Source organism: Acanthochromis polyacanthus, chromosome 8, assembly GCF_021347895.1.
Source record: "Acanthochromis polyacanthus isolate Apoly-LR-REF ecotype Palm Island chromosome 8, KAUST_Apoly_ChrSc, whole genome shotgun sequence".
In the NCBI taxonomy this organism is placed as follows: Eukaryota; Metazoa; Chordata; class Actinopteri; family Pomacentridae; genus Acanthochromis; species Acanthochromis polyacanthus.
In genome coordinates this window covers 5656905-5684540 of record NC_067120.1, presented here as the reverse complement: position 1 = coordinate 5684540, position 27636 = coordinate 5656905, and the positions used below count along the sequence as shown (strand labels likewise).

Here is a 27636-nt window from a genome sequence, read left to right as displayed (position 1 = left end):
TGGGCTAGAGGACAACAGCGGAGATTTTGCATGCATTTATTCACACAACCTCAAGAGGTTGTCTGTGTTATCTGGGTTACTCGCTGTTCAACTCTGATCAGAATAGACGATAATGCCCCATCTGGCCCACTAGTAAGTACAGTTTGCCCAGTCAACCATAATTATGGAAGTGATATGACTATTATGGGGACCCTGTCAATTTGGTAACTGAACTATTTGGAAGACAGAAACAGATGCAGCAGAACTGTGATACAGCTTTTAGTCTCTCAACTTGTATTGATTCAAAAATTGCTTTTGCTGTAATATTCGGCTTATATTTCAGGAATGTAGATCTCCTTAACAACTAGCATGGCCCTCTGCAAGGCTTCCTTCACAACCTGTTAAATTCATGTCACATTAAAGTAACACTAAGGCAAACAACTACAAACCATACATACAAACTGAGCAACAATTCAGCAATCTATTATGTGCAGGAAAATAGAAATCACACTGGTAAATGCCCTGCGATGCACATGCTTACCAGGAGATTAGGCACACATAAATAGCCGAAGAGCCTCATTAGTGCAAATATAAATAAATAGAGACAGATGATGCAGACAGAGAGTCAAAGCAGACCACAAAGTATGTTTCAAGTGTGGCCAGATCGGCATTATCTAATTATTCAAGCAGTGGTGAGAAATTTCCCACATGTTATTCCCCATCCCACACCATTTTTACATGAAATTTAAAAGGCACTTCGTTTTATCTGCCCATTTATTCATTCAATTTGAATTGCAATTAATCCAAGAGTTACTGTCAACAGCAGAAATTAAATCCTGAACCATTAAAGAAAGAAGACGTCCATACCTCAAAAGACCATAACTTGGCTGTGGGAGTTTAATATTGTTGCTAATCATTACTGGCAGTTTAATGATTAGTAGCTGCCCCAGACTTCACATACTGGGGATTTTTTGGCTCTGATTTTTCAAACTCGTTTTTATTACATATGGCTTGTACAAGAGAAAGAATTCAAGTGGTTATATTTGAAGTTGTGGTCTTTGTCTGACCCACAAATAAGGCTAAACAGTATGTCCTGTTATTTTGATGAAGCTGTGAATTCAACTCACAACTGTTTGATAAAAAGCCAACTGAAGCCCAATTACTGCTTTAGGTACTGCTCTGGAAAATATTTTAGCACAAACCAAAGATTGTTAAGGCTGCAAATGCAATTCTCTTTTTTGCTTCATATTGAATTGGTTTTTGTAACAAAGACATCCATTTGCTTTAAATTGAATTTTCACAAATTTAATTGGTTCATAGCATCGAACTAATTCAAAGTTTCATTTGTTTATTTTAAGTAACCCAACAGAAGCATTCACACCTTGTGGGCATTGACAGCAGTAGTCCATGATTCGCTTTCTGTTGTAGTTTTTACTTTATATTATTTGATTTTGACTGATTAAAGAATTGTTTCTTTAAGGAGATGTGGGAACTGTTCATTCATATTCATATTGTGTGTTGAAGTTTTGGGATTCTTTAAAAAAACATAAGAAAAAAGAAAAGAAATTAACACAACCATCTGCTGCAAAAGATGCATAAATTCAGGCTTGGGTCACATCTTCTCAATGAATCAAAGCCATCAGAGACTGCTTTAATTGTGAAAACATCAGATGCTCAGGACTCTTTCTAGAGAACCGAGCTGTCTGTCAGTCTTTGTGGGAGCCTCCCCCAGGGAACATTCCCTCTGTTTTGGCGAAAAAAAAGACAAAAGGGAACGTCCACGTGCCAGCATCCGCATGTATGCAGTTTTCTCTTTCTCTGCAGTGGGTGTTTTTCTTGTCACTGATGGCATTATACATCAGAAGTCAGCTTATGTACTGCAGGTGTGCCGTAATACTTAACAGATCTTCGGCGTCTTACACCGGGATTAGAAGTTGTTTTGATTAAGTAAGCTTTAGGTAACTCGAGGGATAATAGTCTGCAGATGCCCTTTGCTTATTTCTTAAGATTAGAAGTTGAGTGACTTGTGGAACATTAAACATTGCCATAGTTTGTGGGTCTTCAGGGAACATGGCTTCCAAGCTGCACTGTGCAGAATCTAGTTTGCCACTACCTTCAAAACTTTGATTGTCTGTTTGGTGTAAGCTTCTCATTACATTACTGTTTATTGCACTTCAAGAGAAAAATCACAGAGAGAGTCCAATTTAAATTTCCCACTAATGCCGTATAAAGCAGAAACAGCCTTATCTTCTCTATAGCATCTTTGTAAAGATTGATGATTTAACATGATAACTATAGCACAAGCAAGTAGGAGTCAAACATTTCATTATTATAATCTACACCTTGGTCCTGTGTCCTGCTGTTCACCATTGGTCCACCAGATACCCTCAAATTTTAGTCTTCGTCCAATCCATGACCTCTGATCACCAAATTTACCCCGACCCCTCACACACCCGTGTCCCATTCTTTCATTAATCCTTTAGTATACATGTAGACTATCCATCTTTTCTCAGCCATTCCCCTGATTGTTATGCTGTCCATCTCCTACATGGAGTGGTTTTGCTATCCTGCTATCTGTTTTGTTCTTGCTGCCTCAACCTGTTAACTAATAAACATTTGAATAAAGGCACTGAACTCTTCTCATTTCCCAAATCTCAGTTGGAACAAAGCAGTCTGGCCAATACAGACTCAGCAGACAATCCTTTGTTTCAACCTTTTGGAAGCTGGACTTTTAGTTCTCCCAAGGAAAGATTTTTCACAGGTGAAAGTGTCATCTAAAAATGTGCTTGTGTGTCCATCCTCAAGCACATTTTCAATTATGCTGTATGTGTTCCTGAGGCCTGCACCAGAGTTGGATCGCCTCAGGCCTGCTTGCTTCAAAGTTGCTGTTCATTGTCTTCTTCACCTCCCTGCTCCTCAACCGGTAAGCCTACCACATGCTCACTAGATAAAATATCTGTCTTGTTTATGTCTAACCAATACCACTGGTGGCATCCTCCCTTTGCAGGCTATGCTAATGTTTAAGTATTGGTTGTTTAGATGCAGGATTATAACAGTTAAAAAGCTGACTCATGAGCATATTTTTTATCCATAGGGACTTTCTGTCTGTACTTTGTGATAGGCCAAATCTATACACAGTAAATATCTCCCTGCCTTAAACAGTTTCTGTGGCTCAGAGGCCTTTGACTGGACGACAGCAAAGGTTGAGGAATTGGCAGTTTTTGATTTGAAGGTTTTGTGCCTGCTCTGAAGAATGTTTGTGGCTGTTTGGAGATGGAGGTTTCAAATCTACTGTTTTTACATGTGGTATTCAAAATCTAAAAATAAAGGGGGATTGTTAAATGCAAGTATCATCTATTGTACAAATAAAAAAAATAAAAATCTTTCGCTCTACATCTGCTGATACATTTCTTGAACATAATAGTTTTTTGAAATCAGATTTTGAAATCATAGTTTATCACAAAACCATTTTGCGATAAAGTGATCAACAGATTGAGACAAAAAGTTTGACTGTCAGTGTAAGCTACTATTGAAAAGGAGACTGTCAGCTTAATGGATTTGGTCAGCATATAAAAGGCTGGAGAGATACAATTTTTTGTGCAAAGAAACTCCTGTCCTCTTTTCTAACCTTTAAAATTACATCAGTTGTCGCTGTAGATCTTTTTTTTTTTACATTATTGTCACAACTTCCTTGTGTCAACAGATGGAAGGCAATAACATGTTAACTTATTGTTTTTGGGATGTACTACCTCTATCTGGAATCCAAATATCTCATATAGAACTCTTTTATTCACGTTGAGTCAAATGAGAAATGAGGGTATTAGAAGTAACAGCTAAAAATCCATCTGTTTTGTTCCTGTAGCCCATTGTTGATGTGTATGGGAATACTGGTTAATAGCGGTTAGGTTCAAGGGTATTGTGGTCAGCATAAAATATGTAAATTGGTTGGTGAAATCCTGCGATTCTCATTAAGGCTGTGAGATGGCAATGTCCCTTTTGGGCTACCCCTGAGAGCGCAAAAGATATTGGGGAACAGTATAGAAACAGAACCCAGAGAGAGTTCTCAGTCTTTTTCAGGCTACAGAGTCCTCAGAGGGGAACTTCTTTAAAACACCTCCTCATATATCTATATAACCTTTGTACTACACAACTGTAGCCTCTCGTTCCATTTGCAATCACAATAGCTTATTTGAAATTAGTTAGAAGCCTATCTGTCATTATACAGTTTTGCAATTCATATAGGTAAGACTCCAATGTAATTTTCCAGATGTGAACTATGCTTAATCTTCATTGCAGTCCGTGTGAGGAATGATGATGACTTATAAAGGTAAGTCGGAGGACTTCAGAAGTGAGAAGTGGATACTGCTTTGAAAGGGTGGACCACAACTCTGTGGGAGACACTTGCTAAAATTTAAACCTTTGGTGTTTGGTCACCGGATAACTCCAGCTACCGCTCTTATGTCTTACTGGTAAGACCACTTGAAACTCTTGAGGCAGCTGGGGCAAAAAGATCACACACCTAGTCCCAAGCATTAGTGTTCAAATCAGAAGTATGAGCTGGAGTGCTGGCTCAGGGCAGTGAGGTGAGAGGTGGCTACTTCTTTCACTTCATGCACAGATAATTCAGTTGTGTGAAGAAAATCGGCCAGATGGTGTAACGTCCCTGTAATAACTCCACATTTTACATCATGAGCAGCATTCCAGATAGCGAGATAGCTAACAATTCCCTGAGTGGATCACATCATGATGGTGATTGACAGTATTTGTAGCAGCGTTGACATGATGTATGAAGACATATCAAAATTTCTATTAGCTCAAAGCTAGTGTGAGGGAGGACTACAATGGTTTGTTTATGTGTATAAATGCAATTTATGAGTCATTATGGTTTTATCCATGGTTATTTTATTTAAAAATATTTTGCGGACCCTTCATTAAGGCGTCACAGACCCCTGTGGGCCCAGAAAAAAAAAATCCTTTTGAGAAACAATCATCTTCTAGTAAACCTATAGTAGCTGGCGTAATGTGTCTTACATCTGTGTTTTGGTGCTCCTGGATGGATGTACTGTACAATTAGAAGTGTTATTTTTTTGTTTTGTTGTATAGAAACATGCTGCAAATTCAGAAACCACTGCAGATATCTGCAATATTCTATAATACAACAATGTATTATAAATCATGATCAGAATGTTTGAACATTCAAACAGCTAGTAACTAGTTTTCTCAAAACACAGTGGATGCATGACTTAAGCAACTTCATGAGTCACAAAACATGGAAAGAAGAACTGTTTCCTTGCCATGTCTGAGCATGTTCATCACATTTCAGTGTCTCCTGGGAACAATTACTTCGTAACATGTGGAAATCCCCAATTTTCTTTTGTCATCCTCTGCACTGTAGATTGAAAGCCCTGATTTCTTGTGCATTTCACACTGGGGTTTTATATATTTAATTTGAAAATGTGCGAAATGTGATCTGCACCAAGTGTCACTTTGCTTTGGGAGCATGTGCGAATGATGTTGTACTCAAGGCCACAACTTTCTTCCGTTCTGGGGTAATGAAGTATGAATTCACTTGTTCACCAACCAATGTGTTGTTCTCCTTTGTAATGATTGCCCTGTCTGATGTGATTGTGTACACTCCAGATGTTGGAAATATGCAGCTCAGAGGAGCATTTCATTCTAAAACTCAGCTGTATTTTTGATTTTCCAACTAATCGTGTGGTTCAGCTGCTTTCGGAAATAGCAGCTGGTGCGACACATACCACAATGAGGTGACAGGTGCCACCTAACATTTCCATTTTTGTTTTGATAGCCCAGGCCGTGCTTACAATCATTTTATTAAAATAGTAAAAAGGTCTTTATACATTGGGTTGGTGTAGAAGAAGGGCCAAATTGCTGGCAGTTCAATGTCAACTGTTATTGGACACTGTGCAGTGTCGAGGAAGGGTACATTCTGTGTATTGTTGTGCCGTTTATGGCTTTAGTTTGCATAATTAGCATTGCTGCTATCTCACTATGCTCGGGCCATGTTGCCATGTATTAGAATGACTGTGGTGAAATATTTTTTCTAGTTTCCATTCATTTATTTGTGTCCTCTGGATTCAGTCACATTTAAATCAGATTCCAATGCCATTTTCTACAACTGTTCTCCATTACAGCTAAAGAGAGCGCTCATATGCAGACTTGGATTTGTGTATTCAATCCATTTTAGCATACTCCCAAAGAGGCCCAACAAACCATCTGCTGTTTAGATAGACTCTGACCTCTATGCCTCTGCAAGTCCAAGCACACCACTGGAGCATATCCATCCGTGCAGGCCCGCCTAGTTGTTAATCTCTGAGCAGAAGACAAGGAGGTTATCATCACATGGCATTTGAAGAGATGGGTCCACTGGCAAATCCCCAACGAAGGCGTTGTTTCACTCAGTGCACTTTCTCCCTGTCACTTGCAGGACACAGTATATTAAGAGGACACAGTATGTGATTAGTACATTGTCATGGTGTAGCAGTGTGAAAGTCTTGATGTCTGCACTCTCTTCAGGGCATTTGCAATGTATGAATAATATTGAGAGGGAACTGGATATGCTTTTTTGTTTTTGTTTTGCATGTTGGACTGAGAGAACTATATTTGCTTAGTACCATTTATTTCCTAAAACATGTATTTTAGCTTTTGTAGTGTTTTGCAAAAATCTCTTTCAAACTAAACTCATGACAATCATAATTATATGATGCAATCATCAAAATAGAAATTGTAATCATTTTTAAAATTGCTGCTTGACATTTTGTTTTGAAAGTATCGTTGTTCTGCAGATTTGCCAACTGCTGATCTTTACTAGCTGGTCTGCAGATGTTCCAGCTGTGATCACCCCTTGACACTGCACATCTGAATTTGACGTATAGGAATAGAGTTTTTATTTGATATCAAGTCTAAATCAGTCTTTCATTCTGAGGTTAACAAAATACCTTTCATATACCATTTAAGCAAGTCTCATTCTAACTTGTGACCAATTTGTAAGGATCCTTTGGTGTCACATTAGAACGCACTGGTTACCCTTTAGCATCATTTTTCAACCCACAAGGTAGGTCAACAGACCTATCAAAATCAATGAACATCAGAAGCAAATGCCATGACATTGTAGCCAAATGTTCTCTCCTGGTGTTGTCACTGTCACTCATTTTCAGGCGACGAGCGGTTTGCCTTGTAACATGTGGTTAATGTTTTGAAGGACTACATTTAAGCCAGACTATGATCTCAGCCTTTACTATGTAGTCTTGGTGTATAAACTTAAACAGTGAGTGGAAGTAGAATGAAACTGAAACACAGCTAAGTGAAAATGGTCCGAGACAAACCTCACTCTCTTGGGTGAAAGTCCATTGACTTACACTGCCGCCACCCCTCCAGACTCCTTTCAAGTCTCTTTTAAACAGGAAAAACTACACGACCATTGGTGTTGAATATTGATGCAGGCAGCACCAATGCCAAAGGACACCTTGTGTGTATTTCCGAGACACCAACTGCTTTGACTAAATGGCAGTCTTACGCCCTGGGAATGAGAAGGGGTTGACTATTCAGTAGGAGTTTTCATGACACTTACGCCTGATAAGTATTTGCATTCCCTGTTGAATTTCCTAACAGCACAGCTTCTAAATAAAATACTACCTGAATAGAGCAGATTTAACTGAGTAGGTGAAAGCACAACCATGAATTCAATGATTTTTACACGATCCAATTTTTTAAAATTTAGATAATTTTAACAAAATACTGCTTCAGCTAAGTTGTGCAGGTTTTGTGAGTTATTCTTAATAGTTTACGTGCACAAATGAGCCCATGGAAGGTAGGAAAACCTGATTTGAATATGAAAGCAACAGTTATTGTGACAATATTATCACTAATGCTACTTGTAATCACACATGGTCTACTTTGCCACAAAAGCACTGGGATGTTCCTTTATTTTGTGGCTCTTTTTAGGGGCTGACACTGATTTCATGGAGTAAAAAAACTGTGGTATCACTTTAATATTTCACTCTGCTGTATTATTGACTGCTGAAAAACTATAGATATCGAGCAACCCCACTTTAATGGCTATGATAAACATAAGTGACCAGTTACATGGAAACAAAGGGAAATGATGGGGTCATTCCAGCAATCTGTTTCACGAGCTAGTTTGCAGTTTATCACGGAGATACCACCTGATCCACCACCATCTGCTCAGCTGAAATATTCACTCTGCTACATGTGCTGCAGACAGCGCTCCGAGTAATGTAAACAATGCAGCATATATCGGTCTACCGAAATCCAATTTTAGACATAGCACTGACCATTAAAAATGGGAAACAACGAGGGTAATTTGTCTAGATTGCAAGATCTTGTCAAAGGCAGCAGCATTTTAGTGTTAATGATCTAAAACATCTGGCTCTACATCAGCATGTATTTTGAGCTGCACTCCTCCTCTGCTGGCAGAAAGAGCCTGGATCCTGTTCCTAAAGAACTGCTCTCCTCTGACCTGAATTCTTCCCCACTCCTGCAGCAGTGGTGTTAGTGGGCCACATTTGCATTTACACCATTTCTTTGAACCTCTGATGTAATTAATTTAGAAAATGGGGAGGAATGATGTATAAACCACTTAAGGGAAAACATATGTGTCCTACTAATAAGTAATTAGCAGAGGGAGAAAATAAATAAAAAGCCTTTATTCTGCCTACAAAGGGGTTTAAACAATGGTTTTCCTGATGGTAGCATGTTGAAGAAATGAATTGTGTTTCACATGATGATTGTAGAATCCTTCAGAGGACTGAAAAATATGATTTAAAAATAGACTCTTAAAGCCAAAGCAGTGAGTGACAAGTGTCCGATTTTGACTTGTTTGTTTGTGTATGTGTGTCTGTGTATTAATTAAGGCTTGACTGAAGCTAAAAAAAATGCACTGAGTTTTGCCAGTGCTGTGGGCAAGAAATCTGGTGGCAAATAATGTGAGTTTGACAAGGGACTATATTAACTGCCATCTTGAGAGAGGGAGGGTCTTTCTTTGGAAAAACAGAGGAAGGCCTCTCTCTATTCATCCTACTCCATTGTCTGTTTTCGTTGTGAGATTTATTATGTTGAAAAGAGATCAAATAGTTTAATAAAAAAGATCGCTTTATGTGCGCCATGAGTCATAAATATGCATTTTACATCAATCTTGTCTCTGAGTCGGGGTGATAAAGTCCTCATGAATATCAAAAAAGCTAATGTATGTTGAGAAAAACACAATGCATTTACTCCTGCTTGTCATTACTGTTCAATAAATACACTGTAAAACACCAAGACGGAATTTAGTCAAATCAACCTTAATGTAAATGCATAACTTAAAATGTAATTTTGTTTATTATCAGGACCACTGTCAGTGGCAAATGGGTCCCCCCATATGAGCCGGGTTCTTACACAAGGTTTCTTCTCGTTAAAAAGAAGTTTTTACTTGCCATTGTCGCCTTAGGGCTCTGAGGGGTTCAGGCATATGTGTTCTGTAAAGCGTCTTGAGACAATTTGAATTGTAATTGGTGCTATATAAAAAAAATGTAATTTAATGTGTCAAATCAACTTGTGGTGCACCTTCAACATCACTTGTTGCCAAGTGTCCTTTTGATTATGCAAATGCATTTTCTTTAGTCAACAATTTGATCGCACACTGTTTCATCACTGTTAGCCGAACTGTGACCAAAACCCTGAGATAGACGTGTGCCGCTGCCGTTGTAACACTCTGAAGCAGCTGTGCGTAAAACAAGAGCTTAACAGTGGTGCAGCGTTAGAGCCTACGCCATTCACAGCTGTCTCCCCCTCTCCTGCGTCAATGAGCAGCGACTTTAACTGTTTACTGAGAATGATTAACTTCTGTTTTCTTTGGCTTGACGATCTAAAAGAAAATGTTCCCTTTGAGTCTCCAGCTGCTGCTCCACAACACACCTGCCTGGGGATTTAACCGTGGCTCGTGAAGCCCGTTTGGTTTAAACGTGATTGACAGTCGGACACCTTACATCATGCAACGGCATCAGATCTAATGCAAAATGTTTTACTATTTGGAATTCAGAGTGGCGCAAAAATATTTTAGAGTCAAGCCCCGGGCACAGATTGATGTGCAGCAGGTCTGGAGGTCTGGACTGTCGGATTGACACTGAATACATTTGTAAAAATCAAAATGTCCTGTATCTGATAATGTCAGGATGTTATGGTGTCTGAAGCCGGGGACATTCTCAGTCAGTGCTATAGCATATCAGGTTAAAAGCAACAGCAGTAATGACTACACTGTAATGATCAAGAAATGAACCTATTAGCCTAGTTATCATTTAGACCTACATGTGCAGTTGTGAAATGGCAATGCAGAAAAATGTTATGTATTATGTAGGTCTTCTATACATGGTAGAGGAGTGGGTGTAAAGCATGTTTTAAGCACTAAGTTGGACATGTAACAGGGTTTAGTACACCACTTTACTGCTTTTTGCAGTGTACATTTTGCTGTTATATTTGGTATATGATTCATATTTGTGAAATGTTGCAAGTTCGTTTTGTGTGCTGTGTTTGAGAAAAGCACTGTGAGCCATCTGTACGACTGACCAGTACATGCTGTATTGTTTTCCTCCATCTAGCAGGGGAGTAATGATACACAAAATACAAAAATTCACGATTCGAAATACACCTTAATTTGGAGTCACAGTAAGGTATGCTTTTGAAAAATACTGAAAAGTGCCCGTTGAGATATTCAAACACTGAACACAGTCAATAACAAGTGTTTACTCTATGTTTCTGAGCATGCAGAAATTAAATTTAAGAAAGCATGCATTAACAAAAATGCAGCATGCTCTTAATTCACTTAAATTTAACATTAAACCCAGCGGTGCAAATTCAGTTTTAAATATTTCACGAAACAACGCTGCCTTTATCTCCCTCTTTTTTTGGACAACGCTGAGGAGAAAATAGCCATCTTGTTTGAAAAAGAAGCTTTATTGGAATTGTCACTGGATAAACGTGACCTGGGGCTTGGTATTTATGCTCGGTGTGATCGCCACATCGGGTCGGTCAATTGACCCGAAGAGTGTGAGTGGACCGTTACATCCCTACTATCTGGACAATAAGGCGATAAATGGCAGCGCTGAAATAGAAGCAAGCCTTCCCTCCATCACTTATCAAGACAGCACAGAGTCAAGGGGTTGCTCAACTACATCAGCACCTCGGCTTTCTAGATTACTAGCTGAACACTTGCCTCTAGTGTTATTACATATGTCGTGATTGTGATCTTGAATACAGAAAGAATACACAGCCAAGAGATTTAAAACTGCATGAAAAATATGCTGCATATACATATTTATGAAATGATAATAAAGCAGATAGATTTGAATAAACAATCTTGAAAGGAAAGTAAAGCAGTCCAGACAGCTTTAGCTGTTATTGAGTCAAAAATAAGATAATTGGAGGTAAAAATGGTCAGAGATGATAATTCATTCCCTCTGAAGATGTAAAATGAAATGGAACAGAGGCTCTCGTGGATATTCTGGACCTGAGGCAAAGTTTCAAACTTCTTTCTTCAACTGAAATGGTCCTTTAAGTCAGCCAATACACAGGAGCTACCTTGTACATGGTACACTAATGAATGTCAGCGTTTGAGCTGAGGCACATACTTTCTCTTCTTTTTGCATTTGGAGGCTCGGCTAGTCAAAGGACCAGTCTACTGGGTTTGCTGCACATTATTTATAAAGAAAATAAATGAAACAGCAGCTGTTTCTTATTCACATTCTGTGGTTATTCTGCATTCCATTGATAAAATAAGGTAATTTGTTTGCAGCATAACAGAGACTTATAGCCTGAAATTTGAATTCTTGTAATATTTACAGACACATTGCTATGTGTTTTGTGTACCATCATCTGCATTTAAGGCTTAACAGTGTTTAATGCCGAACCTTTTTATTTCATATAGATCTCTTGGGCTCCATCGGCTTTCTGTAACACACACCAACTCAGATAGTTGTTCCAGAAATGCTTGTTTAATGAAGTACACTGAAGGAACTCAATTGTATTCATCTGTCTGTGATGCACAAAGGCAGGACTCAGGCCCAAACACGGATCTATCGGACAAAGCAGGTAAAGTTAACAGGCACTTTTCTCAATACTCAGTCAGGCTTTCAGTCTGCAGTTAGTTGGCATGCAGGATGCGGTAAGCAAAGCACAGTAGACACAGCTGACAGACACAGTATGGCCAACAGGTCTGCGAGACGGGTAACGATGCAACTAGAGTAACTCAAGCAGTAGGAGTGTGTTTTAAACTGGTGCTGAGAAGAATGCCATAGGTAGTAAACTGCCCAGGGAATCTATTTCTTTTCCTTTCCTGCATTCATTTTCACTTGTCAAGCAAAGGTATATTTAAATATATTAATAATGTCTGCATTTCATTTGCCAACCCATGGGTCTTTACACTGGGCATGTTGGCTCACCAGTATGACTTACCTTCCACATCCATCATTAATGTTATTTGCACACCTGTGCTTTGACAGATGACAAGTCAAGAGAAAGGTCTGTGCCAGATCAGCATGGACATTGATGCCACACCAGTAATTATGATTTATAATCTCATTTTTTTTGCCAGAAGCTCTAATGAACTTCACTTGGCACTAAATAATATTAAAGTGTCTGGTAAGCAAAAACGAAGACAGATGCCTCAAATAAGCTGGTCCATCAGTCAAAGCAATCCTGTCCAAACTTCAGATAGATTGGGATACTTTCTCTCCCAACTGTGTTTAGTCAGGAAAAGTACATTCTGTACATTAGGTGTGTAAATTATACCTGTCATTCGCCATAGCAGGAACAAGTGGGAACAATATGAGCCTCTCCCTCATGGCACAAACTGCCTATTATATTATTTTTTTCTATAAAGCAAGTATGCAGTCACATTGGTCCTCTGGGCTCAAAGACGGGATGCGATGACATTTCCACTTATCTATACTTCAACCAGATACTGTCTCACATGCCACAGTAACTAATGCTGTAGCTAATGAAACTAATGGGTACATCTGATTAATCTAATCTCATCATTAACTGCAATGTTGACACTGTTTGCAAAGACGTTTTCTCAGAATGAAACTTTATTTCCCCCAGTTATTGATAAATATATTAAACAAATGTTGCTCATAAGATATCTTCCCATTGCGTAAACCAAAGTTCTTCAATTTGCAAAAATTTAAAACAGCGAGCAGGCAATGTTCATTTTGGAGGCTGTGTATAAAGCTATGTTTTTAGCATTTAAACTCGTATGACATGGGTTCATGTGGGTTTCCTCCAGCTTTTCTTGAGTCCATCACCTGGATAAAATATTCATTTAATATAACTTTTCATTCTGCTTGTGGGATTATGCAGATTTTATTATTTATTGTTTATTTTGTCTGTTTCAGCGGTGAAAGAGATGTCAAAACTACAGTGACACAGTGAAAAGAAACTGCAATCAACCCCAGATTCCCCTACGAGCTCTAAATTCTAAAACAGAATTAATTCCACTTTCTTTGTTTCTTCCTGATTGGAATAGCTTGGAGTCCACAGTCACGGCAACGGCTCTGTCCACTGGAGGCAAGGCTGACATGAAAGACAGCAAGTTGGGGAGATCACATCTACTCCAACGACTCCCTCATTCACCCTGACTTGGAAAAAAAATCAAATTCAAGAGGCACAATCACGTCTTTAAGGAAGACAGCTTATTTGTATTCTAGACTCCCACTATGTCTCCTCACGTGTGACTGAGCGCAAGTGAACGAACAACAAGAGTGAGCAAGGAGGGAGGAGGGCAGAAAGAGGGAGGGAGTGCATGAGAGAGGGGAAGGATGAATCTCATGCATTGCAGCAGAGAACTGTGACAGACCAGGCATTTATTTGAGCAGAGACTGCTGGTGTAGCAGGGAGGACGAGGCAGCAGCAGCAGCGACGGCAGCAGCAGCAGCAGCAGCAGCAGCAGCAGCACTCAGCACTGCTCTATCACACAGTGCCTCCACCACAGCTGGAGACAAGGTGGGCACGAAGAGGCGGAGGCACAGGGGATATACACTGGGAGCACAACACATTTCCAATGCCGCCACCAATATGATTTCTGGAATACTATATTGGCTTTTCCAGCTTTGCCTTGCAGCATGTCAGTTCCCTTTTCCTCCTGATACTCTTCATTTCATCTATTACCATTTCCTCTGGCTTGATGTGAAGACATATTCATGCCAGCGGAAAGCATGGCTTGAATGAGAATCAGTGCCTGTCTCTTTACATGTCAGACATTAGCCCCAGTAGAGGACTCAAGAGGCATTCTGCACATTATGCGAATCTCCAGAGTGCTCCTCTGTGATCTCCCTGGGTTTTATCACAGCTCTGAGTCTCAGCCAGTGGAAAGAAGTCAGGGGAATTTTTACATGTGTACATATGAGAAGTTGTCCTCCAAATAGGCCTCAGCCTTTTTTTTCCTATTACTTGTTTAGCTGTAAATTTTTAGTCAACGACAAAGACAAGAAACAAGAAGAAGAGCAAAAATAAATTTGCTTTATGAGAAGAAAAGAAGCGGCAAGAAAATCTCCCTCGCTTCAATTCTACTGTTGTGCACTGAGGGATGCCCAGGACAAAGACATCAAAGACACTGGTGAGTAATACAAGTTTCCAACTTTCATACAAACCTTTTTTCCAGCTGTTGACAGATGTCTGTTGAATGCCATCACCTATTTCTGACGTTAAGCCCTTTGATATCTGTGTAACTGTCTGAATGTTGCTGTCTGTTTAAAGCAAGGCATTTGCTGAATAAGGTTTAGAATAAAAATGAAGCAACAGCTCGCATGCATAATATAATTAATACAACATAAATAAAATAATATATATTTATGAATATACTATAATGTCTTATAGCCCAGCCTGCTTAAATTGATGCATTTCAGTTCCTCTAACATGAAACTGACAGGCTAACTGTTGCATGGCCAGGCTTCTCCATCTAAATCAACTTCTTGTAATTTTGTTGCTAAGCTACAGTTCTCTTCTGTGAGAGTAATCATGCTACCTTTCCCAGTAAAATGATTTACTGTGTTTGGACATCAGCATTATTCATTACTTCAGGGCTGAGAGATTGTGTTGCCTGTGTTGTACACTTATGTCCAGCTACATGGGGGAAGCATTAGCTTGTCCTTCAAAGTTCTCAGCTGTTAGTGGCTGCACCTATCTTGACTGTTTGTTGTATTACTGCAGCACACATCACAGTGCACTGTGGAACATGTCAAACCATATTTCATGTTATTCATCGCCATAAATATTATCACTAAATGCATCAGCCTATCTGTGCTGATGTTAAATTATTGCTCCCTGAGTGAATCCTCTCTGTGAGAGATTTACTGTCATAATGCACAAAAAAAGCATTGTTTTGCAATCAGATGAGTCTGCTGGAAATGCATGCCTCTTTTGTGTCTGATTAGCTTCATGAAGGAGCCATGTGGTTCATATCCAAGAGACTTGATGTCAATCACAGGTCCTTGCCTCTTGCTAGGATTTGACTGACCTCTGACTACATCAGTTGTAATTACACATTACCGTAATTGTGAAGTATTAAACAGCCTGAGACTCAAGTATACCGTAAACTGGTGGCCTGTGTCCTAGAGTACTGGTGGTGGGCGGTTTCTATTTACCACAATCACACTCCTCTGTTACCCACAGGCCTGTTGAGATAAGAGGGAGCATTGCACACACATTTAGATTACGCCATCGTCTGTTTGTATGCAATCAGGGCCTCTGAGATGCCGGACAAGTGCTGTACCCCTGAGAGAGCATGTGGTGATGAGCCAGTGTGCACAACCCTTGATGCCACTTGTGATTCTCCAAGCAGTGAGGTGATGATGAAAGGGTGGTAATTGCTGCTGATTAAGATATTAGAAAAAGCATTCACCCATGCATAATGAAATTATATGCGTCATCAAAATCAGAGCAAACATACTTCATTTAGTTCAATTGATAAAGTCCTTCCATCGAGACGGGATCACTTAAAAAAGTGAACGGAATTTGATTCATTCACTCACCGTTCATTACAAAAAGGATGTGTGTCGCATCTCATTGTGATAAACAACACTATGTCTGCCTGAGCTGAATGCATGAATAATTGTGGCAGAATAGCACAATATTGCAGTCGTCACACATGGGTTTTTATTCTCAGTTTGTACTGTTTAGCCATCAGCCAGTGTGCTTCCAAGTGCATATACTCCACTCACTATAGCAAAATAATACAAGATTGCATAATATTGGTTCTATTTTCTTCTTACAAACCCAAACTGCACTAAAGCAGCAGCCCTATGGGGAACTGAGCATGCCAGCACTGAACAATAGACTGTCAGCCATTCTTTTGAAGCTTAATCCAGCACAAATCCCACACCAAAAACATTAGTCTCAGTAGCAAGCATATGTGCCATATATTATTGAACAAGGAAAACAATAGGAACAGCATCAAAACAAGTAAGGAACAGAAGCACACTGGCGGACCTCTGGAGTGAGCCACAGCTGGCTTTTACCTCAATCTTCTGATGTGTACTCATGTTACAACCCCGATAACTACAAACCAAGTACTTTACATGCATTTGCTGAAGTTACATCTGTTGTTATTCACTTTTGCTTTATTTCTGCAAACCTATCTCGTACAATTTTTTCGCTGAGTATGAAGTATTAATCAACTCTTACCAGAATAGTTTTCAAAGGAGCATTAAATGATATTTTTTAGCATAAATATAGCAGCACAAAAATGATTTGTGGTAGTACGTAAAGATATGTTGGAGTAAGGGCTTTTTCTGCTCTATGTTTTGGTGGCCAATCCAGCTATGCATGTGTCTTAGTGCATGTGAGCCCCTCCCTTTGAAACTGGTCGTCCTTCCCCCACATATATAAGACGACACTGCACTCTAAAAGCGAAATGTAGTCTCTGGCATCCAGCTGGTGTTCTCCCCCACCCAAAAAAAGTATTTTATTTATTTTATGTTTTGTCACTTCAGCTCAGCGTGAGAGTCTGTGCTGCTGTTTTACGGCTCTCCTCTGCTTCCCCCTTTGCTCCACTATGTCTGTTCCTCTTTGCTGCAGAACAGACAGCAGAGCAAAGTAGAGACAGGTCAAGTGAAGATAACGTTACTCGAGTTGACAACAACTCTTTACAGCCATTCACTGTATTTCACAATGCTAGCATGGGCTAATAGTTGTGACTGATGCTTTTTTTTTTTTGATCGCTCTCGTGTGGATAACATTTCTGGTTGTAAATAAAATGTGAAGCGAGGGGTGGAGGCGTTGCAGACGTTCCTTTTGATCTGGTCGGAAATGGTGGTGCTGCAGTGGTTCTGAATGCGGTATATAGCACCTTATTGCTGTTTGTTGGTTATAATAACACCGTATGCACCAAAATAAACAGTGATTTTGGATAATGCAACAATCGAATCCAATTACATTATCTAAACCATATTGGAGATACATTAGAAAGCTTGTCCAAAAACAATAGTTTCTTATTTCTAAGACCAAAACACCAGTTGCATTCCATAATTTTAACATCCCCAGTGATGATGACTGGCTATGTTTTTTTTTAGTTTGTATCACTACGAGATGCATATTTCACGGTTTCAGGCTGTTGGTTGTACATAAGAAGCAATGTGATAATGTCCCTTGTGATAAACGGAATCGTGATAGACATTTTTTCATTATGTTGAAGCATTTTATTAACTAAACAATTTTTCTCGAAAGTTATTGAGGAGATAATCAATAGTTAAAATAATTTAGATGCACCTCTGAAACCAACAGATGATTCTTCCCTCTTCTGTCTTCTGTAAAGCAATTTCCCAAAAGGAAAAACAACTACAGTGACTGTTAGAGAAATGACAAACGTCACAAATTATCACCAACACTAGAAGCCTATGTTTGTGTGAGCATGGATTCATGTAGTGTGTGACTTCCTTCAAGTACAAATTGGTAGTAAATTGTGTATCTATGGTTAGGATGTGTAATAAAGTCACTTGGCCAGCTTCTGAACTAATCCCTCATGAGCTGTGGAAATCATACAGCGACTTTCTTCTCGGATGTTTGTGCGTGTGCATCTCAGTGCTTATCTATGCACTACACACTGCCATGTTGAACAGTAAAGTGGCAGGTATCCCAGGCTGTCATGGAGCTGAAGACAGGAAGAGGGAAAGAGGGAAGTGACCTCATCACTCATCGAGTGCTCGCTGATGTTGCCCTCAACAGCTTGGCAGTTGTACTATGGATCAGGTGCAGAGAGGTTTGGGGAGTTTAAATTGGAATCTTTGGACGGTTCTGTCACTGGAGAAGGTGGTGAAAATGAGAAAATGGCACTTTTATGCACAGATATGTTTCTCTGAAAATAGAAGACCCCAATATAAAAGAGCTTATTGCGACTGGAAGACAATATCATGATGTCAATGTCATCTGATCAAGCCTAAGTTTGGTATATGTGCTACTGACAGACAGATGAAAAGTCTGGTTGACATTCTGCAGCCCATATTTAGTGTTATTAATACATGCATGCATTATATAAAGTATAAAAGAGATGGTGTATGTGCAGTGGTGTACTGACATATTCTAGTGGGACAGCTGACTGTCAACAACTCCAAATTTTTGCTGGTATGGTCTATTTCTTCAAATATTTTTTCTGTAGTGCGCATTGGAGCTGCAAATATGTTCATATGTAACCAGCCACACAGACCCTAGAAAAAACTAACCACTGCTAATGAAAACACAAAAAACGGTAGTTGCAAAAATATGATTATGACTACAATAATTCCATTTCTACAAATAAGTTCCCCTAAATCGTTCACACTGATTGCTTCAAAGTCAATTTAATTTCGAGGCCAATAATCACGTTTAAGCAAATTAGTAGCACTGACCACATTAACTCTGTTGTACAAAATATCCAATTTCCTGGAGTTGTATAGTCCATTAAGACACACGTTCAGATGATTTGATCTGCTCATCAGAGTCTTGTTCAAGCTAGTCTGCTGCTTGAAGCCACTGCTATTACAAACACGACTGTTGCTCATGTTTCCAGCACAACACTGCAAGTAGCAACTAACATGGCACCTGAACTAAGTGAAATTGTCAGAAGTCAAATTGTTATTCTAAGCAAAGAGGTGCTTTCTCAGCGTCAAATCACGAGGCAGGTTGAATCTCTCTAAGAGGGCATTTCATGGCAGCATAAAACACTTTGCTTGGGATGCAACTGATCCATTTCTGCAATGAGACAGACTAGAAGTGACCACAACAGCAGACCGTCAATACATCAAGCTCTCAAGGATTGAAAAGTAAGATCATCAGAAGTTAACGAATTCTGCCTCTGAAGTAAACAAGGCTCCAGTCAAGAAAAGTCCTGACAAAGGAAAGCTGTTAGCAGTGCTCTCAGACGATGAGTAACAGTCTTTAAACCACTTCTCAAGAGGGGAAACAAGGACATACCAGCATTTTATTGATTGTCTGATTGATTGTCACTGCTAACCTTCAGTGGTAATCCAGGAAGTAATGGGTCCATGTACAGTCTGTATGAAGCAAATTTTGCAGTTGTCATAAAGAAACTCTTGTCATATTTTGTTTGTGTGGATGTAACCAAGATCTTTCTTCAATCTTAGTTAGGATAGTGGTCAAATGTGGAAAATGTGAGGAAAAAGCTGCAAATGAATATTAAAAAATGGTGTTGCTAAAGGGGATTTGTAGAACTGTCAGCCCAGGCCTGTAGTGTCAATGAGACGTGCATTATCATTTAATCTAAATAAATTAAGAATGATTTTACATGCATGGTTAAACCGCCTCTCAAATTCCATGCCATGATAATGATGTTGACCTCCAGCTAACGTCTCTTTGTGTTAAATTTACTGTACACTGCATTTAACATTCCTTTGTGGTCCTTAAAGACCTGGGAGATTCCAAAACTGTTACAGCTCTCTACATCAGTTTATTTCAGTGGACACGGTCTTTTCCCACATTGACCAGATTGTTCATTTGAAATCTAAACCAAATGAGGCATGTTTTGAATATTAACAATCTAATAGGACAGGTCCTCCCTATGCTAATGCATAGAGGTCTCTTCCCTAAGCATCCTTTGTACCTGCTGCCATCTGGAGTAGACATTTGAGAGCGTGGGCATGTCTGTACAGGTCAAATCTGCCCTAATTAGTATTTCATCATAATTACAGGGAGACTACAGAATGACAGCTCTATTTAAATGAGTGTAATGCTGCAGGTAGATAGTTAGCGAATAAATGGAAATGTCACTTCATCATAGTAGGAGATAGGACTCATTGAAAAGACTTAAAGAAATATAAACTGAGAGGTTTTTTTTTATTACAGCTGTGAATGGAAAACATACTGTGGATCCTCAATCTTTATTTAACTTATGACAATAGTCGACGCACACAGAAGCTCCGAGGACGAAGAGAGCTTAAGCAAGCACTGAAAACAAAGTGCACAGAAACACAAAAATGTACCTTCTTATGGCAGTGCAGTGCAGGATTACTTGACAAGTGTGTTGAGACAGCCAGAATAAGCAAGGGGACTTGTGCTAAGTCAGAGCTATGCAATCAGAATTCCCTTTGGCATAAATCCTCCTGTTGATTTAGCAGAAAAAACACAACTAACACAGCTTACATATGGCAATTTTATTATTTTTCAAGTGATGGTCTAGTCCAAATCTTCAATCCTTAATAAGAATAGTGCCTACTGATAATCAGAGGAATTTAACCTACAGACAGACTGTCTAATCCCCAGTGTCTTATAAACCTATCATGCAGTGCCAAAGTAGATAATTGTAGGGATGTTTATAGAATACAGTATGTGAAGTGGATGCGGCCAGCTAATTTTGATAACCAGAATTAAGTACAATTCTGGCAAAGTGAAGCCCAATCTGGAAAAGGGATTGAAGCAGGATGAATACATTGGTAGTGGGAGGAATATATTATCAGCAGATGAAGTTGGGGCAGGCTTTCATAGTGTCCAATCACATTAAGTCTTCTCATCCCCCTTAAAAGCGGCTGACAGTTTTTTAATGGGCAAGGCACAGAGTCCAAACCGTCGTTGAGGGGAAAGATGAAAAGAACTAAAGTGCAGACATGCATGTTCATATAGAGCTGCTCTGAATGAATGATATTAACCTGCAAGGTTTAGTACAAGAAATGCTGTTCATATTATGAGGTGGAAAATAATGAGGAATATATTTTTTGTTGATCAGAATGCTGGTTAAATAGGTGCTTCACACATGCCTATGAATGTATACTTGGATCACGATTATGTGGGATAATTTCAATCAACTTTTGGAATTTTGAAATACCAAGTTCATTTGATTTTAAAAAAAAAAAATTTCTTTTGGTGTTTTCTTATTTTTGCAGCAAGAAAAACCAACCTCTCAATAGACAGCAAATAACGATTATATTCATTCACTGCTTGATGAAATAACAAATGAACCGGAGCCTAATAAGATGAAGTGGGGTCACGCCACTGCAGTATTTATAAAACCTCTGGCATACTGTCATCTCCTGGCTCTTGGCTCAGCTTAGAGTGGAGAACTGCAGCCTGCTCTCTCATTTGCAGTATTAAAAATGGCTACATGCTGTATTTTTAGCTGTAATTAATGTGCCTCATAGTGAATGTGTTCTTAAATTGTAAAATAAGTATCCCTTACCGCAGCATATTACAACAGCGGCAACATCTGCATAAAAATACAGTATGTTCATCTTTAAAGGGAAAGCCAACACAGGCAACTTTCTAAGAGTAATTACAGTTTTGTGCAGGTGTGACAATAATGTTGCATTTTAACGCATAATAGTAACTTTTAGTAACTACTTTGATATATGTGATTTCGGTGCCATGGCTGAATGCTGCAAACATTGCCTGTTTGTCTTATATTAGGGTCAGATTGCCAGCCAACAGCCACATGTAAGTACTGTAAGACATTGTAATGGGGTTTAGAAAGTCATTCATTTCTCAGTAGAGGACTGCTAACAGCTTGAAACATATGGAGGGAAAATCGCAAACCAGTGTTGCTGGCAATTCAGCAGTGATTATTAAGGAACACCTGTTTGGCTGGCTGGCAAGGCGACTCAGGGTCCCGCTGAATAGCAGCAGGCTAATGAAGGTCTTCTCAGCTTAATTGTTTGGGCTATAAATAGTGACGGATAGAGGGATAGAGTGCGGCACCACTCATCCATTTTTTCATTTTTTTGCCATACATACGGTGAATGAGCTATTAGAGGTTTGTTGTTGTGGGTTATGAATAGAGCAGAGGAGGCACTCATGTAATTGCCAACATTAGCAATTACAAAAGAGCCATTAACAGCAAACTGTAAAATTAAACTTTGGTGAGAGGACACATGCACAGAGTGAGGGTTGGTTTTCTGAAGTGTGAGGGAGACTAATAATCTCCAATAAGCATCTTTTAGGCGTTGTAACAGATAAAAATGCATTTGATTATGAAGGTGAACAGCAGGTTTTAGATTGTGGCCAAAGCTTGGCAAAGGTCTTCCTCATCAGCAATTCAAATCATGGCAAAAGTGATTTCTTCTCACGCTGGCCTACACAACCTCCAGAACTCACATTGCTTTTGCTCTGACAGAACCTCATTCTGGGGCGAAATTAGATGCAGAACGCATCACTAATTGCAACATTACCCAGAACTATATCTCCAAATGACTCTTTGACAGAAGAACTCAATGAGAATAAAGCAGGATCATCTGATTTCCTGTTAAATAGTGTTTGAAGCATTGCCACTGCAGTGTGCGCCCTGCTGTTCGGGGGTCACCTTCATTGATGTTGTTCAAATGAGTTCGGCTGCCAGTGTTTTCCAGGTCAACCCTTTCTGAGACGGGGCAGAGTGATAAGTTTCACAAGTCTTAAAGTTTCACAGCGAGTATGAAAAGAATAACATCTTTGAAATGTTTTTGCTTGAAGGATCCAAATGGAGAGAACAATGAGGCTGAAATTCCTTTGTTTCATGAAGGAAAATTCAATAAAAAAGACTGTAAAAAGACTGTTTCTGTTCTTTAGAAATCTAACAGTGCACAGATGACCATTTCGATTACAGATCCTTGAATGGAGCTAGTTTGTCAGAAATATCAGGTGATTAGAATACTAAAAGGTGCCAGGATTTTAAAGATTCAGTTGTATCAAGGTAGTATCAAGACTGGAAAATAGCTGCCAGCTAAATCTGGCGCAATGCATCACTTCTTATTATTATTCTTTTATACATGGTCTCTGAACTGGGAGAGAAGATATTCATAGGAGTCACTGCAACTCAAACAAAACAAAAGTATAAGACTGTTGCCAGAGTTCATCAGGGCCTCAGCAGCGAAAGTAAGTTAATGTCACCTTGTCTGTGCTTGAGCTCAGAAATGAGGCAACCAGCATGGCCCAGAGTATCAGAAGCAAGCATGATTATTATAATATATGCAGGGTCTGTGCTTGGACTGAGACCAATTGCCCACTGATTCACCAGGAACATCCACTGGTGTCACACATTACAGCACTACAAATGAATATGCGACCACTTTACTAATCATGGTATTCAGACTGTAAAGGTGTTTCATTCGTTGTCCAGAAGTCAAAGCTTTCACATGATTAGTTTGTATTCAGAACATTCCTTTTTTGTCTTATCATTATTAAATGACTTATTCAGCTGCAAATAGTAGTGAATGTTATGATACTGCATGGAGCCCAACACTTTAAAACTGCACTGAAAGCAAACATATAGGGCAGCAGTGGGGAAAGGCGAATGGCAAATAGGAACTAGTCGACCAAGTAACAAAACAAACAGCCACTGAGCATTTCTCAAGAAGAGAATTTAATTAGGCATGAGACAATAAGTTCTGCATAGTACTTTGTTTACATGTATTCCAAAATAACCTGCTGTGGGATAATTAAGCCGCCCCAGCAACTGCTATTCTCCTATGTATTTTCTTTGCAACTTCCTGAAAATTGCTCGGTGCATTACTATAAAATGTGCAATCAAGGACATTTTCCCTGTTAGATAGAAGAAAACATGATCTCAAAAGAGAAAAAAAAGAAGAAAAGACATAAATCGTATGCAGTATTTAAACAACAAATGAATAGAGTGAATCATTCTCAATATGCGGCTTACATCGGCTGTAACACACAGTTGATCAAATTAGCCTCCTCTTTTTTTTTCCCTTTGTCCCAGTGGCTTTGCATCTTCCCTCACACACTCAGATGCCGATCTGGCCTGAGCCTCGAGAGCCGTCTGGGCTTCAGGACATGATGTCTTGCTCAAAGATACCATGACCATGATATAGATTGAACAACGCTGTGATTACTGGACATCCTGCTCTACCTCCTGAGCCTCAGATGCGAGAACTAATTCCAAATTGATTGTTACAGAAGACAATGCAGACTTTGAAATCTCCAATGGAGCCTCATTTAGGGCAAGCTGACTGGCTCGATTGCCTGAAGCAATTGTCCAAAAATGTTCATTTTTTCTTATATATATTCGGATACAAACTTTGGTGATTTCATGTTTTAGTAATAGCTGTGTATTTAAAAATACATTTGGCCATTGTAAATGCCATGTCATTTAAATTTTCACTGTTAACACTGAGCGTTTTCTTTTTATTCCAAGTACATCACCCTCTTCTCCTCTCCTGCCTGAATTTGCGCCTGCTGCTGACTGTCAAACAAACAGTGCCAGTACAGCACCGCATCTCAATTTTAGAGAAGATTGTCAAATCAATGGGAGTTAACTTTCAGTGGACCTTGCACAAATCTGGCACAATGTGGGCATCCAGCATCATTTTCCTTTCCCTGGTGGTGAAATTGGTGCCCCCTAATACCCAACATTTCATCAAGATCACTGTTGATGTTGTGAAACTCAGGATACTTTCAATAGATTTTAAGTGATTTTTAAAGAAGGGCTGCACAGTGGTTTGGTGGTCAGTACTGTCACCTTGCAGCTAATAGATCCTTGGTGCGAGTCCTGGCCTGGGATCATTCTGCACGGAGTTTACATGTTCTTCCTGTGTGGGTTTCTCTGGGGACTCCGGCTTCCTCCCACAGTCCAAAAACACGCAGAGGTTATTTGGTGGTTCTAAACTGTCTGTAGGTGTGAATGTGAGTGTGCTTGTCTGTCTCTATATGTGGCCTTGTGATAGACTGATGACCTGTCCAGGGTGTCCCCTGCCTTTGCCCTAAGTCAGCTGGGATAAACTCCAGTCCCCCTACGTCCCTAATGAGGATAAAGCAGTGTATAGAGAATGGATGTAAGAATGGATTTTTAAAGAACTCCCGATGCACTTTAACAAAATCAAGGATCAGCTGAATGAGAGTAAAAGTATTATATCGTCTAAAATATGAAAAACCCACTCAGGCATGCAAACACATACCATAAAAACATGACTAAAGGATTCTATGCTGTCTAATGCTGTTCTGTGTTGGCCCTGACCCTGAACATTCTCCAACAATCTTTTTTTCCCCCCTTTCTCAGGCTCTTGGCATTGCATTATGCATGCACTTTAAACATGCAGAGCCGTGCTTTGTATTCTCTTTGATGTTCTTCTCTCTTATTATATCACCTCATGCAAGTGTATTATTGTCCTACAGATGTAAGTCAACCATACATCCCACTGTGTAAATATACAACAGCAGCATCTTACCAGAGTTTCATTTTAAACTGGCAATCTTAATTGCAGCTGAAACAGAACCACTATTCTTGAAATGTAAAATAGTGAAGATGCCGTTTCACCCAATGCTAATCTGCCAGAGATGTGACGCTTTTGCAAAATGCTTATATTTGTTTGCGAAGGAAGCCAAACAATGACCATGTATTGATTTTTGTGCACACGACGAGGAATGGATCACGGAGCTAAACCCTACTGTGAAAAACAATGTTTGCAAGGAAGCTTTGATCATGCAAAAATCATTGTTCTGCTTCCATTCAAGACATGAAGTGATGAAGTGAGTCATCGAATTAAGACAAAAATCAAGCTAAAATCAATAGAGAGCAAATGAAAAGACAAAGCGGACAGGAAACTCTCTGTCCTCCTTTGTTATCTGACTCATTCTGTGTGTGGTGGTATGTTTGTGCGTGTGTGTGTGTGTGTGTACTCTCTGGCAAGAGGTGGGAGTCAGACTCAGATTTAAAAATGGCCTCTGCCTCCTCGTCTTCAAGCCCCCTGTCAAACGCAAGAGTTTGCAAAAGTATCACGATGAACAGGAAGCTAAATATCTCCAGCTTCTGTGTGGGAGAGAATAAATACATGGCAAATTGCAAAGTGTGCCACGGGGTATTTTCTGTCACCCGTGGAGGAGTGTATGATGTTAAGCAAAATGCCTCAGGAAACTCAAAACCCGGTGCTCCAAACATAAGGGTCTGGAGGACTTGAGCTCAGATTTCACAGTCTATGTCACCACAGGCATCCGCTAATGCTGATGCAGACATTAGATTACACTTTTGAAAATGTATTTTGCTTTCTTCAATTTTTTTACTTATTTGCGTTACATACATTACAATTTTAAATATGAACTGATCATTTCTCTAAATTCTTTCTATGCATGTGTTACCTCATGTATCTTCTGTGCAGTTTCTCCGCTCTTCTATGTATGTTTTATTCTGTTTGAATGCATACATGTTTCATTAAGGAAGAGAAACAAAGATGCAGATGAGGGGAAGAACGTATACAGCACATAGCTGCAAAAGCCTTGACTAATTAAGCTTTAATCTGCACCCATTTTCACACTGAATTTAGAGCCAAGCCTCCTCCAGGGAATCCAAAGGGTTTCACTACTCAGCCAGAGATGGCCCTCTTGCCTCATGACAAACACACAAACTGAGCATAAAAATAGAAACAACACATTTGCCTTGAATGGTTAGTTTGTTTTAGCTAGCTCTTACAAATTATTATTATTAGCTAGCTATTACAAATTGCAAATACCGGTTAATCAGATGTGCCAGTTTGATTTGTAAGTGCAGTACTGGCCTCATAGGCAGATTTTATTGGATGCAATTTTCAGACAGCATGACAGAGAATAAAATGACCGCTATGCACAGGAAATGTGTGAATAATTACCTTAAAAGCATTCAAATGAAGACATGATTGCGCGGTGTCATGTGTATCGGTGCATTTTCAGTGATTTCAGACACATCTGTCAGTATTCACAATGGCAAACAGTGCTCTGAAGACAGATGCATTTGTATTTTTACAACTTGCTGCGAGAAAAAAAAGTCGGAAAAAACACCCCGAGTTGAATTCATTAGCTCTATTGTTATAAAATACAACACTTCTCATTCAAACTATTAACTAAAGCAGTGGAAGGTCGCTATGGAGCAGAACTGACAGCCCCTGCATTTATATACACTGTATGTGTACAAGGATGCTTAGTTTAATGCTTAGTTTCTTTACAGTTAACAATCGCCCACACTCCCCTCTACCTGCTCTACCCTTCCAGTAAATCATGATTGAACTGCGATTTGACATTTCAAAGTCATGAGAGTAAATCAACTTAGATGTTATAGAGATCATCTGGCACTTGTTGTCCCTGCATTATTGTCTTTACTACTCCAGACAGTGCAAGAGTGATTCTGACACCCTGCTGTATATGTCAGGGCCTGCAGAGAAGAACCCAAGGCCAAGTGATGAAGGGTTGCTTAAAGTTTGGCTGGCA

The 27636-nt window shown here is 39.4% G+C and overlaps 1 protein-coding gene across 3 annotated transcripts in view; it reads left to right on the top strand.

Annotated features, from left to right (window-relative positions):
* Positions 1 to 13791: 13791 nt before the first annotated feature.
* Positions 13792 to 27636, top strand: part of lrrc4ca (leucine rich repeat containing 4C, genome duplicate a) — a 172705-nt gene continuing 158860 nt past the window's right edge. For all 3 annotated transcript variants that reach the window (XM_051951739.1, XM_051951742.1, XM_051951741.1), the window contains exon 1: positions 13792 to 14608. The gene's annotated coding sequence lies outside the window, so the exon portion shown is untranslated. The remainder of the gene's footprint in view (positions 14609 to 27636) is intronic.